Here is a 13,667-nt window from a genome sequence, read left to right on the forward strand (position 1 = left end):
AACTATTTTCCCCAAATTGTAAGTATATGTTTGTCTTGTCAACCACTGTCTGTCCAGCACTGGGCACAGGAGGCCCTCAATAAATATTACAGAATGAAGAAATTAATGAATGATGAATCTGAACTTCAGACTTTCTCCTGCCAGGTTCCTCTTGGGATCAACAGTAAGTGATTGCAAGACTGACTCAGATTAAGGCAAAGAGCCAGACCTAAAGCTGAAAGGCTTTGTGAGGCTGATATCTGCTGCTTTGAGCTATCAGTAATTGATCTATTGTTATGTGACCATACTGAAAAATCTATTGAGGGATGAAAAGAAAATATGTATTTTCTTTCTAATTATATTTTAATTAGATTAAGAATCTAATTAAAATGTAATTTGAGAAATGTGTACATTGCATGTGTTATGTATGTATACCTTCCTATATCATTAACATTCTTTGATTTGACATACATTTGAATCTATCTGAGTATATATATATATATACATATATATCCATACAGAAATAATAATAAGCATAAAAGACATGGGAGTTTAGTAGTTAAGAGCATGGGCTATCAAGTCTGCCAAGGCTAACAAGTACTAGCTATGTGATCTTGGGCAAGTTGCTTAACTGTACTGACCCTTCCTTGTTTTGCCTTTAAAAGTGGGAAGATAGACAGTATTTACTTCAGAGCGTTGTTGTAAACATTAAGTTCATGTAAAGCAATGAAAATAATGCTGGAATAGTGTAAGTGCTCTCTAATTGTTAGCTTTTATTATTATCCTACTCAGTTGTCCCAATAATCTTTCTTATTTTTTGCTCAAGTAATGGATTCAAAATATCTTAAAAAAACACACCGTAGGATTATTTCAATGAGAGGTTGAAAAACTCACTTAGCAAAAAAGCAACTGCTTTATTTATTATAGAAAATATATAATACAAGGGTACTAAAGCTGTAAAAGAAAACAATCTCAGAAAGAACAGTATATGAATTCTGAAAAAATATATTGAAAGTAAACTCAGAGGCACACCCTGTTGCCAAGCACAAATTAAGAATTAAAAAATCAAAATGACAGATCTGTTAATTTACTTAGGAAGGCATAAATTGTTAGCCAGGCCCCGGGTAACACTGCTTAATACCAAGTTTAATAAAAAGTCTGCCTAGAGGAAGAAGAGGTCTGGTGGCCGGATTTTGAAAGCTGGGCCTCTCTACTTACAGGCTTATCCCTATAGCTCTCAGGACACCATTGATAAGGTTTCCTTTGAAATTGGCTCCCTTTAAAGGAGTCAGAATTATTAAAAATTATTAACATGGGATAGAAAAGTTATATTTTTCCCTAGTATGAATGAACTTGAAAAAGAAATAAATTGGAAAAAATATTTAAGAGAATCATCTGCATTGTGTATGAGAATTTCATCCAGTAAGCATTTATTGAGCCCTCACTATGTGCTTACATTTGCTAGTGATGCCTTTACCTAAAAACGGTGATCTTGAGATGGAGAAGTGATGTTTTAAAGCTGTTTTCTCCCCAACCTGGATTTACCTACATCATAAGGCATCTTATATCATGTGGGCTTTTGCTGGGCAGGGAATAAAATAAGGAATTTTCCAGTAATCTTTGCATCATTTTTAGGAACATTTGTCACTGAGGTAAAAACTAAATTGGAAAGTATTCAACTAGCACAACATCTTCTGAGCAGTTGGAGCCTCGGGGTTGCTTCTTTGAATTGAGCCCAAGTTTCACTCCTTGCTTTAAAGTCTTTCTTCATAGCATCATGAAGAATAGCTCATTCTTTCTTAGTTACAAAGCAGGGCAAGGTTGGCTCTCATTTTCTGTGACTGGTTTCTCTAACCAGCCATGGTGGAAAGATTGTCATAAGGAGAAAAAAAAATAAGCCATTTAATAACTCATTTTAATTTAGTGACAAATTGGGAAGCAAGCATGTGCTCGATTATGTTCAGAATGCTCAGGGTGCAAAGCAAACTTCTTGTTCTTCAGTGCCCAATTAATCCAGCATAAGGTTTCAGTAATTTCTCTGCTCTCTGTCCACTACATAAAATCTTTCATTACATCACATTAAACTTAGTCGCTTGAGAGCATTTCACTCTTATGTTGCTTTCAACTTCATATTTTAAATACATTAACTGTCCTATTTAGCATTCTCTTTGAGAAAGTGGTTTATTCATATGATCTCTAGATATTTTGCAGTGCCCTTTCCTCTATTGTAGTCATCACTTTAATACTTTTTAGAACACAAAGCACATACACATTTAAATTCAAGGGCGGGGAGAAGGGGGCGGATTTTAAAGAAAAAACAAACAAACAAACAAACTCTGGTACTATTTGGAAAGATATTGTGGAACATAGCATCTGAGAATTAAAAGCAAATCTAAGAAAGAAAAAGAGGTATCATGAGAACATTTAAAAAAATATAGGACCTGTGTTTGGCATGTCTGCACTTATTTCAAAGGCAGTTTACCTGCAGGTAAATGTACATTGAATGCAAAAATTATTGCAGAGCTGGTACTTTCTGGATCTGGAGGTTTGGGATTATGTGCTCTTGATGACACTAATCAGTAAGTGACCCCTTCATTCTGCTGTCCTAATTGACATCTGCCCCAAACATCTATTTTTTTTTTTTTATAAAAAGGGAGATTTGAGTCAGAAAAGGAGTGAAACTGTGGCACTGATGTTTATTATAAGGCCTCCCTCATTGAATTAATTCTTTAGGAAACACTGACAAAATCCCAACTAGATAGTTTTAAACAAGTAGTTTAATTTGAGAGTAATTGCTGGGAGATACAGTAGCTTGACTTGGTTCAATTTAGAATTGGGCAGTAATATAACAAACTGGGTGGGTTTTATCATTTTGCATTGGTGATTACTAAGTCTGACCACATCATTTTAATCTGTGTTAAATTAAAACCTGTTGCTAAGAAGAGCTTAGAATATGTTATTTGAATGTGAAATTGGGCAGTTTCATACATTTTATAAAATGGATGATAGCAGACTAATGAAACTTTTTTTTTTCCAATCCTGCAAAAAAGGTTTAAGCTTTGTAGCTAAAAATATGACAAGCTCATTTTCATGATTGAAATCTATACAATATGCTAGAAGGCAATTGGTTTTTGAAAAAAAAATGCATAACTTAAAATATAAATCAACACCTTAGAAATATTGTCCACAGTTATATAAAGATCACTTTTAGGGAAAGACATTCTTTTACAATGGATATGGTTAAGCTGAGTTTTCTTTAACTTGTCAAATTAGATATGCATAAATTTAAACAGTTTTTATTTTCCCTGAATAACCTAATTCACAACCAAGTAGGCAAATTCATTGTTTATGACACATTCTGGTCATGGGCTTGGTAAAACATATTCTTACAGGACCTTCAGTAAAGGCAAAATTGTATTAGTATTCATATCTATAAGGTTTAATTAAGAGATCCAAAGATACCTTTTGATTGAATGACTTTAGTTTGTTGTTTTGGCTATTTTAATATCATTATAATTCCTCTTCACTTTTCATTCATCCAAATAAACAGGAAGAGAACCAGGTCAATAATTTTTCATCATGAAATTATTCATTATCTAACCCAGTGGTCTTCAGACTTTTGGATTTCATGGAACATTAATAGTTTTTTTTGTTTTGTTTTTTTAAGGGGGAGGTTGACATTGGATTGCTTGCCAGGTTTCAGTTTTGTTAAGGAAAAAACAAAATAATCCATACACACCCTTTCATGAAAGAATAGACATTTTAACTCCAAAGAAGTAGGAAGGACACTGTTTGAGTCCTTTAAATTGAATAAATTTAGATTTATGAAACATAAATAGGTTCTCATTTTCCATGTGTGACCACTCACTACAAGATGGACACATGAGTTTGGCTAGTCTGAGGAATTACTAGTTCAGTTAAAACTCACTCAAAACTGCCATCAGGCCATTACAAATAAAATAGAAGCCTAAATTTATCATGTGTTCCCCTAGTACTGGTCAAAATTTCAAGGGACAATTTTAATTCTTTGTAACAGGAGCTTTACAAAATGGTATGAACACATGGAATTCCTAAAGAAGCCTGAATCTTTATTTTCTCCATAAGTTTCCACTCCTTCATGGCATGTTTATAAATAACAATATTGTGGATTTAAATTTCCTTGTTAATTTTTAATGTCAGACGTAAGTGGAGATGGTAAAAAGCAATAACACTCAACAACTAGAAGTTAACTTACAGAAGAGAGAGAGAGAGAGATAAAAAACAAAATGTATTTAGTATATCCATGGACAAGCCACTTCATCTCTCTGGTCATCAGTTATCTTAAATGTAAAGTACAGGTATTGGGTAAAGTCATCTCTAAGCTCCTTTCTGTGACTCACATTCTCTAATTATGCTTCTAATGTTCTAAACTGTCTTTGAAAGCTAGATTAACTATATGACTTTTTGAATGGTAGCAGTAGAAAGAATATAGTTCAATGAAAATGGCTCATCAATGTCAACTATATATAATACGAGAGGCCCGGTGCATGAAATTTGTGCACGGGGGGGGGGTGTCCCTCAGCCCAGCCTGCACCCTCTCCAATCTGAGACCCCTTGAGGGATGTCCGACTGCCTGTTTAGGCCCAAGGATCGGGCCTAAACGGGCAGTCGGACATCCCTCTCACAATCCAGGACTGTTGGCTCCCAACTGCTCACCTGCCTGCCTTCCTGATTGCCTCTAACTGCTTCTGCCTGCCAGCCTGATCACCCCCTAACCACTCCCCTGCCAGCCCGATTGATGCCTAACTGCTCCCCTACCAGCCTGTTTGCCCCTAACTGCCCTCCCCTGCAGGCCTGGTACTCCGCAACTGCTCTCCCCTGCAGGCCTGGTACTCCGCAACTGCTCTCCCCTGCAGGCCTGGTACTCCGCAACTGCTCTCCCCTGCAGGCCTGGTACTCCGCAACTGCTCTCCCCTGCAGGCCTGGTACTCTGCAACTGCCCTCCCCTGCAGGCCTGGTACTCCGCAACTGCTCTCCCCTGCAGGCCTGGGTCCCCCCCAACTGCCCTTCCCTGCAGGCCCGGTCACCCCCAAATTCCCTCCTCTGCCGGCCTGGTCACCCCTAACTGCCCTCCCCTGCAGGCTTGATCATCCACTACTGCCCTCCCTTGCAGGCCTGGTCCCTCCCAACTGCCCTCCCCTGCTGGCCATCTTGTGGCGGCCATCTTGTGTCCACATGAGGGCAGGATCTTTGACCACATGGGGGCAGCCATCTTGTGTGTTGGAGTGATGGTCAATCTGCATATTACTCTTTTATTAGATAGGATAGAGGTCTGGTGGATGGGTGGGTGACAGCTGGTTTGTCCTGAATGGTGTCCCAGATCAGGGTGGGGGTTCCCTTGGGGTGTGGGGCAGCCTGGGTGAGGGACCTGTGGTGGTTTGCAGGCCAGCCACACCCCCCAGCAACCCAAGTGGAGGCCCTGGTATCTGGGGTTTATTTATCTTCTATAATTGAAACTTTGTAGCCTGGAGCGGAGCCAAGTCTTCTGCTCCCTCCGTGGTGGCAGCCATTTTTGTTGGGATTTATTTAACTTCTATAATTGAAACTTTGTAGCCTAAGCGGAGGCCTGGGCCCACCAGGGTGTGCGGAAAGCTTGGCTTCCTCCATTGCCGGGGAAACCCAAGCCTCCCTCCTGCTCTCTGTGGCCACAGCCATCTTGGTTGGGTTTATTTGCATATTTGCTCCTGATTGGTTGGTGGGCGTGGCTGGTGGGCCTGACTTGTAAGTGTAGCGGAGGTACGGTCAATTTGCATATTACTCTTTTATTAGATAGGATTGTATTAAGAGATGTCTTCCTTCCTTCCCTCACTTCCTCTTCCTCCCTCTTTTCTTCCTTCCTTTAATATTTTTGGTGAAATTTTACTTGGTAAAGACTTTAAATAATTCAGAACAAATACTGAACTATGATGGTAATGAAATAACACAATTGTGGTTATAAAATAAGAAAATTATTTTTACCCATCAGATAAGGATGAAATAAATACAGTCTTACTAAACTCTACCCACAGTCCCCAGTGCTGTGTATATAGTAAATGTGCTATGCACTGAGAAAGCACAGATGCCCTCAGAGGGTGCTGAGAGGTTGGGATGCCCCTGGTCAATGAAATGAATAGCTGTCACTTTTAGCTACCCTTGTGAAGTACCCCCTCATATGTGAGGCTCTGTTTGAAGGCAAGAGAAGATAATTTATTCTCTTATAAAAGTACCATTATTATGCTCAAATGGCCCACACAATCCTGTTTACTACAATTATAAACTCTAATGCATACTTGTAAATGGCTTACAAAAAATGACTAACCTACAAACATTTCTGCATTGCTCTGATCAAAATAATTGAATAATTCCCATGCCCTCTGCTGCTCTGTATTTCTCAGAGTCACACTTTTGCTTCTAAGATACCACAAGCATTAGTTAACAGCAAATTCATTAAGTGCTTGGCTCAAACAGAAAATCATTGGAAATTCAAACTAAAAAAGAGCTAAAAAAGGATAAAAGTATAACATTTTCCTTTGACCTATTGAATAATTGTTACTGTACAGAATGTACATAAAATACTTAGTATGTGACATATTGAAAAGCGCAGTAAAGGTTAACTTATTAGTGTGTACTTTGTAATTCTGATCATTATTTTTTGGATATATAGAAAATTTGAGCCCATGGTCACTTTTTTATTATCAGGTGGGTTGGGCTGTCTTGCTAGTTCAGTCTTTTATCATGACATACACATAGGATTCAAATGGGTGACATATTTGGTCTATATCGCTATTGTATACTTTGGGTTGCAGGCGTCCAGAGGACACATAGTATATCCATTTAGTTTGCAGACAATAAAGGTAATGGAAGGAAGAGAGTTCATTTTCTTTGAAGCACTAAGAAAATCTCTTTCTTTTATTCTCATGAGAGTTCAGACCACTTTTAAAAAAAACACACTCCTCTAGTTATTTTATGATTCATGCAGGATTATTTCCTTTAGATGGCCATTTTTTAAAGGATAATTTTCATTCTGTGGTAGAATGTTTATAAACATGTGGTAACATGTTTATGAACATGTTAATAATGTAACTATATTTCTAAAGTTGTATTTAATGGTAGTAGTATTTATAAAGTAGAAAATTCAACCTTTACAAAAATGGCAGTTTTGATTCTACTTCTATTCCTATGTTTCCCTCATATGTAAAAATTCACCTCCTTATCTCTTTTCATTTTGCTCACCTGGACACCTCAATTTAATTTTTTCTTGCTGATTTCTATTCCTATGACTTACGAGGTCTCCTGTATATATTTTGGGTGATCTACCAATTTGGGAAATTGTAGAAAGAGAAAATCACAGTGCTCTCTCAAGTGATAAAATATGAAGATCAATCATACTCTGCTCTGTGGTGGCTAGCTTTATATTCCTCACCCCCATAACTTGTTCTCCTCTACAAGAGAACACTCATATTGCAGGAGAAGTTTGGGACCCATGCTGCCCATTTATACTGCACGTCAAATTTAATAGTAACATTCTAGCTTTAATTAAATGCTTCCTCTTAGAAATCTCAACAAGTTGATCTAATTAATAGAGGAAATGAGCACTCAACACTGTTAGTGTAAAGATATTAAACAGATAAAACAAGGTAAAATAATTTCTAATAATCTGTTGGGATGGAGGACATAGTATCCTCTGCATATGAATCTACTCTACACTTATGTATGTGTGCTCAGAGCGTTCATTCTCCAGTAAGTTTTCTTTGTTGGAAGAGTTAAAATTTCCTGGATAGTTCAGTCTTGTTCAGAGTACGGGCTGTATCTGGTCCCCTCTGACCCAACCATTTTGGCTTAAAGGGCTTGTACTCCATTTTACTTTTGTAGTAAATGAAGGTGCACCACCTTTTCGAAGGGTTGTTTGTACTTGTCCCCTCTTACCTTATCTTCTTACTTTGTGAATGATGAGGTTACAAAGACTCTATACATTTGGCTCTAGAGTTAATTAGGGAGAACATGAAGTTTCTCATATGACTGCTTTGAAAAAGGGAGCATTCCTAGGAATAGAAACTTTAAAAAATGTAGGCCAGTTAATCTTTATAAGTGGAAAGCTCAAACAAAAATATTACTGTTCAGATCCAGGAAAGTTCCTCAACCTCTCATCTGTCTTCAAACTGGAATAAAAATCCCAATTGGGTGGTGGTGGTGGTGGTGGGGGGTGGATGGGGGGGGTGTGGCAAAGGAAAATAAAAGACTGAAGAGAAAAAAAAAATAAACCCAAGCCGTATTTTTTTATATTTCATCTCTAATTCTGTTGGAACAGTGTGACAACTGGGTGCTTGGTGTATGTTTTTTTCTTTTGTTCAGCAATTTCCCTATTAGCATGATGTTCTTGAGTCTTTGTATTTAGAATCATTATTTGGAAAAAGAATTTAAACCAGAGAAGGTTTGCTACATTTTCACCTTTTTGTGAAGCAAATCAGATGAGCTCTGTAGACACTAGCTGGGCTGAAACACTATTAAAAATGCAATTCTGACTGAGGCACTGCTTGTTATTTTTATAAGTGAGACCCTAATTCTGATCGACCCCAAAGAATGGGCTGCCATGACTAAGCAAGCAGCAGAAGGCGACTGGCTTCTGCGGATGTTATCTCATTTGGAACACATTTCAAACTTTAGAACAGATTTTTAAATTGGGAGTTGAAACTTGCAGACTGTCAGCAGAAGAGGCTGATTCACTCCTATGGAACTATCTTACTTCAAGTTACAGAGTTTTTAAAGAAGTAAGTTACCTACAATGTGTTGTGATACATCAAAGAGAGAAATAAAAATCACCTTCCAAAATAAGGGTGACATGTCTATCTAAAACATCTTTTGGACTTCCAATATATGCTTATTTGAATTGGGGCGTCTTTAAATTAGAAACCTCTAGCTTTGTCTAACTTGTGATTGTTCATGGATCTCTGAAAAGTTAATGAATTGTTTTTCTTAAAATATTTCTTTAGTGGTGGGGGTTCTTCAGGTGCAACTTTATGAGTTATAGCTCTAGCACCATTATTATTATGGGATAATTTTGAATAGAGGAAGGACAGTCTCGACAAGGTCAGGAAATTTTATATTGCTTGTGATGAATTCCTTGCTTTTATTTGGAATCATAAAAAAGTTACTGAAAATCTGGATGCCCAAAAATCGGTGCAAATACTCTTGAATTCCTTAAATTAGAGGAACTACACAAAAGATACCAATGATAATGATTTTTGACCTGGCTTGAATGTCAAAATAGCATTTGGAGAATACTATCTTGTCTATGAAGAAAAAACCTGTTACATGCTTATTATCTTAGATAACAAAATCAATGATGCAACTGAACTACAGAGAGAGATGCATGGAGTGACCCACTAGATGTCCCTTCCAACTAAAAAAAGTTTGTCATTCAAGAGTAAGTTGCCTTAGGAAGTTGGCATTCGTGACTGCAAAGCAAGTAAGGGCCAGAAGGGGGGACCACACGTTTCAGTTTCACTTCCTTAGGAAGATACATAGTTTTATTCAGAATATCTGTCATATTTGATCTCTTTTTAAAAAATCCTTATGGGGGACAATAACTCAATTAGCTCTAAATCAATAATCAGAACTTGTTCTAACTTACGATGCATTTGCAATAAGAAAGTGTCTTAAAAAAAAAAAAAGAAAAAATGTCTTTTGATACCCTGGAACTGTAGTTGTGCTTTCTAGAAATTTTAGCAGTTTCAAGTATCTCAAAGCAGTATTTTGCAAGATAGGTTTTTTTTTTTTTTTCCCCCATAAGAAGGAAGAGTGCCTCAGAGCAAGTTTTTACTTGCAAAGCTGATGGAAGTGGTGGGTGGAGGAGGTAAAGTACATGTTTTCTGATAGTAGGCAACTTGGTAGAAAATGATTTTGTTTCTATATAATATCTTTGCAGAGTTAGCATTAAGAAATGTAATTGCAATAAATTGATGTAAAAGCCAGAGAGTAAAGGGACTAAAAGTCCCTATAGAGACACCAGTCTGTCACTTACTTAAAATGGCAGTGGAAGATAATTGTAGACAACTACAGTATAACTAAACCACTGCCAGTTTCCTTCAAAAATGTGCTGCTGCTTCTCACGTTTTTCTGAAGAAACTGTACTTCCTCTGCTTCAAAAGTATGCCATGAACCAGCAAAATCGGTAGAAAAAGATCTGCCTTTTGTTTTCCCCCAAATGCCTACTTAATTAGAACACACCAAAGAGCAAAAGTGGGTGAGATACAGTCCTGTGTGATTGTATTTCCCAATAAATTGTGGGGTTTCTTTTAAGTTTTGGAGCTCTGCATTGAAAATCTGGCCTCTGGCATAAACTTTGCCCTCTTCCTCATGACACAATGAAGACATCTGCTGGATCACATCCCCTTCCTCCACACAACTTGTTTTCCGGCTCTCCAAAATAGCAGATACAGAGCTATGCAAGTGCCATTACACAAAGGGGGATCTCAAGCTAACCTAGAAGAGATTTATTTTTCCTGAAGTGGAATCCTAAAGGTTTTCCTTTCCAGGTAAAGGCGTCAGCGAGAGAAGAAAGGAAATAAGCAACCCTTGCCCACCGTTTGTATAAGCATATTTGTCATTCATTCTCAGAAGAGTTGTGCATTGACTAGGTAGGTCCCCGAGTTCCTCTTCCAGCACAGGGAGGAGTCTGTACCTCCTGGACAATGAACACTCGGAAAGCGCATATTTTGCATGTGCATCACTCCAGACCAGCCATCCAGAGCAGCGTTCTCGAGGGGAAAACCTCTTCTTTCCCACATTATGTGTCTCAGTAAGTGAAAGTGGAGACTGGACGAGTCATGGGCCCAATACACCTCTTTAGTGTGACTATCATAATTAAAATGTCTTTAACAAAAAAAAAAAAAAAAAAAAAAAAAAAGAGGGAGGGAGAAATGTGTGGCTATTCCAGACGATTAAACTTCTAGGTTCTCCACTGTTCTCGGTAGTTAACTCAGGTGAGCAGTCCCTTGTGCTCACAGAGACCTGCATATAACTCCCCATAAAATATGGATTTTATTGCAGCAGTGACAACACTTCTCAGCACCACGCTGACCTATCCAGCATCTCCCATCTTAAAATCTCCCGCAACTCTTGGCAGAAGAATAACTATAGAAGTGATCTCAGCTCTGCAACTGCTGCAGTACACATTGCAACGGCCCCTGTTATTCATTTCCCGGGTCAACAAGCAAAGCACACCGAGGCTCCACGCTCCTGCACCGGACACCCAACCCCGGGCGCACCCGGTCTGCTCTCCAACCAGTCCGGGGAGGCGTTCACCCCGGATTTGTGCCTCGCCAGCCACGAGAGCACGGGCGGGCGAGCTGCGTTCACACATGACTTTTCCCTGGACAGTGTGCTCCATTTTCGGAGTCCAATGTTGGACTTTCCTTGCAATTTCTGTCCGAACGAGCACGCTAACAGTTTTCTTTAGCTCCTTCTCTGGGCCAGATCATCTCAGTTAGCTTAAGTTTTCCTTATTGGGAGCATCCAAGAGTTTTCAAGCCACCCGATTTTCTGCTTTACTCCAAAGCCAGGAAACGTAACTCAGCCAAAAGCAGTCCCTGCATAGACCCTTGCGATGTGGGCAGGTGGAAGTAAATCAAGCCCCAAACGGCCCTGCGGGTCCTACACGCACCAGCGCCTTTGGTAATTGACCAGCCAACTTTGCAAATGCCGGCGCTCCCCTGGAAGCCTCTGCCCTGGAGAGAAGGGCAGCGGGTTCTTCCGGGCGGCCCGTTACATAGCCCCCATCCAGCCCCGAGCGGATCCGTCTTACCAGAAGGCGGAGGAGCAGCGCCCAGGCTCCCCGGGAAGCGGCGCTGGTCGTGGGCAGCGGCAGCAGCGCCCGCTGGACCCGCGTGCCCGCCCCTACCCGGGCTGGCAGGCTGAGCATCCCTCCCAACTCCGGACGCGCGGCACCCACCGAGAGGGCTCTTTCTGATTGGCTTCCATCAAAGCTATAGAATTAAGAAACAGAAAAGGCATGCACGGCCACCACCACCACCACCGCCAACAGAGATCGAACCCACCTCTGCTGGCCTTCCAGCGCCCGGAGACCCCGCGACCCGCCCAGGCTGCTCCTGCCTCCGCCACCGCTGCGCTCCCCACTCTGCGGTTCTCGCTGCTGAAACTGCAGCTCTCGGGATGGGAAGGTTAAGGCTCGGCTCGGGAGAGCTGGCTCTTGTGGGCACACACTGATTTGCAAGTGAATGAAGTGGGAGGGAGCAAAGAGAGGAGGACTTTGTTAGAGAGGCCCAGTGCCTGCCCCCACCCGCCCCCTCCCCTTGACAGAATGACTCCCTGTGTTTGAAGTCCTGAGCAATTCGCTCCCTGTAACACTCCGTCAGCCCAGGCTTTCCTCCTTTCTTTTTCTTCTTCTTCTTTTTTTTTTTTTTTTTTGCGGGGGGGTGGGGTGGGGGTTAAGACATACTCAGAACTTCTGCGACTCTGCCTGTTCCTTCCTTTATACTATCAGAAGGCACCCTGTGCTCATAGCAGCAAGGGTCTGCTGTTCTTATTTTACCGAGTGAGCAATTACAATTCCCACGGACACAGTGCCTCCTCCGCTATCAGTGGGCCAGCTTCGCGTTACGGCACGCAGAACATGCACACATTATAGAACCAACCCCGTCTCCCGAGAGAAGGGCACTGATGGCTTTGCTTGACAACATAAACAGGCGCCCCCCAGACGCAAGCGGACATAGATCGGAGGAGTCTTTCCTTCTCTCCTGCCAGGAAGACAGGTTTCTACATAGTCCTCTGATCTCTGTTCCTCTTTCAGAGCCAGTAACGCCGGGATGCTGTAGCATGAAGCCATGCTTCCCTGGGTTTGCAGAAACACGTGAAACCCAAACCCTTCAGGCTCACCATGACTAAGGGCCAGTTCCATCTTTCTAAGGGAGTTAATAATACAAGGCTACACAAGACTTGCAGAAGAGGAGAGTGTAATGATATTCAAGGTCTACTGAACTGGTTTAGGATCTTTTGGGAAAGTTCCTGCATAGGATAGCCTCCAGATTAAACTCTTTGGGGCACATCGTTTGAATAGCTATATTTACAGTCCCCCCCCCCCAAGTAATTTCTAATATTGGGGAGTTCAGCTGCAAAAATCTTAATCATGTTAAAGTATTATTAAATGAGCCCTAACTGGTTTGGCTCAGTAGATAGAGCGTCGGCCTGTGGACTGAAAGGTCCCAGGTTCGATTCCAGTCAAGGGCATGTACCTTGGTTGTGGGCACATCCCCAGTAGGAGGTATGCAGGAGGCAGCTGATCTATGTTTCTCTCTCATCAATGTTTCTAACTCTCTACCCCTCTCCCTTCCTCTCTGTAAAAATATCAATTATATATATATATATATATATATATATATATATATATTTAAAAAAGTATTATTAAATGAGAGTAATGGTTTTCTGAATAGGAGATGTAGACATGATGGAGCCAGGCACTGTTGGATTAGGAAAATTAAATCTAATTACCACAGTGATTGCACCCGGGGTCAGCAGCCTCCCAAACCAGCTGTTCGCGTGTGCTCTAAGTTCACGGGGAGCTTTCCAGTGCATGGTGCTCTAAAATAAAATTCAGGCTCCTTTGGCCTCTGAGTAGTTAAATTGGTTGGAGGTTGGTCTCTTTCCCAGCTGAG

General features: G+C 40.5%; 1 protein-coding gene across 2 annotated transcripts in view; it reads right to left on the reverse strand.

The window, feature by feature from the left end:
- Positions 1 to 12,173, reverse strand: part of CDH6 (cadherin 6) — a 140,589-nt gene extending 128,416 nt beyond the window's left edge. The window contains exon 1 of one of the 2 annotated variants that reach the window (XM_080681482.1): positions 12,054 to 12,173. The gene's annotated coding sequence lies outside the window, so the exon portion shown is untranslated. Of the gene's footprint in view, positions 1 to 11,800; positions 11,894 to 12,053 lie in introns of those variants that run through there. The other variant, XM_080681481.1, reaches the window with a different exon arrangement.
- Positions 12,174 to 13,667: the final 1,494 nt, after the last annotated feature.

This window comes from Plecotus auritus, assembly GCF_963455305.1.
Source record: "Plecotus auritus genome assembly, chromosome: 7".
Lineage (NCBI taxonomy): Eukaryota > Metazoa > Chordata > Mammalia > Chiroptera > Vespertilionidae > Plecotus > Plecotus auritus.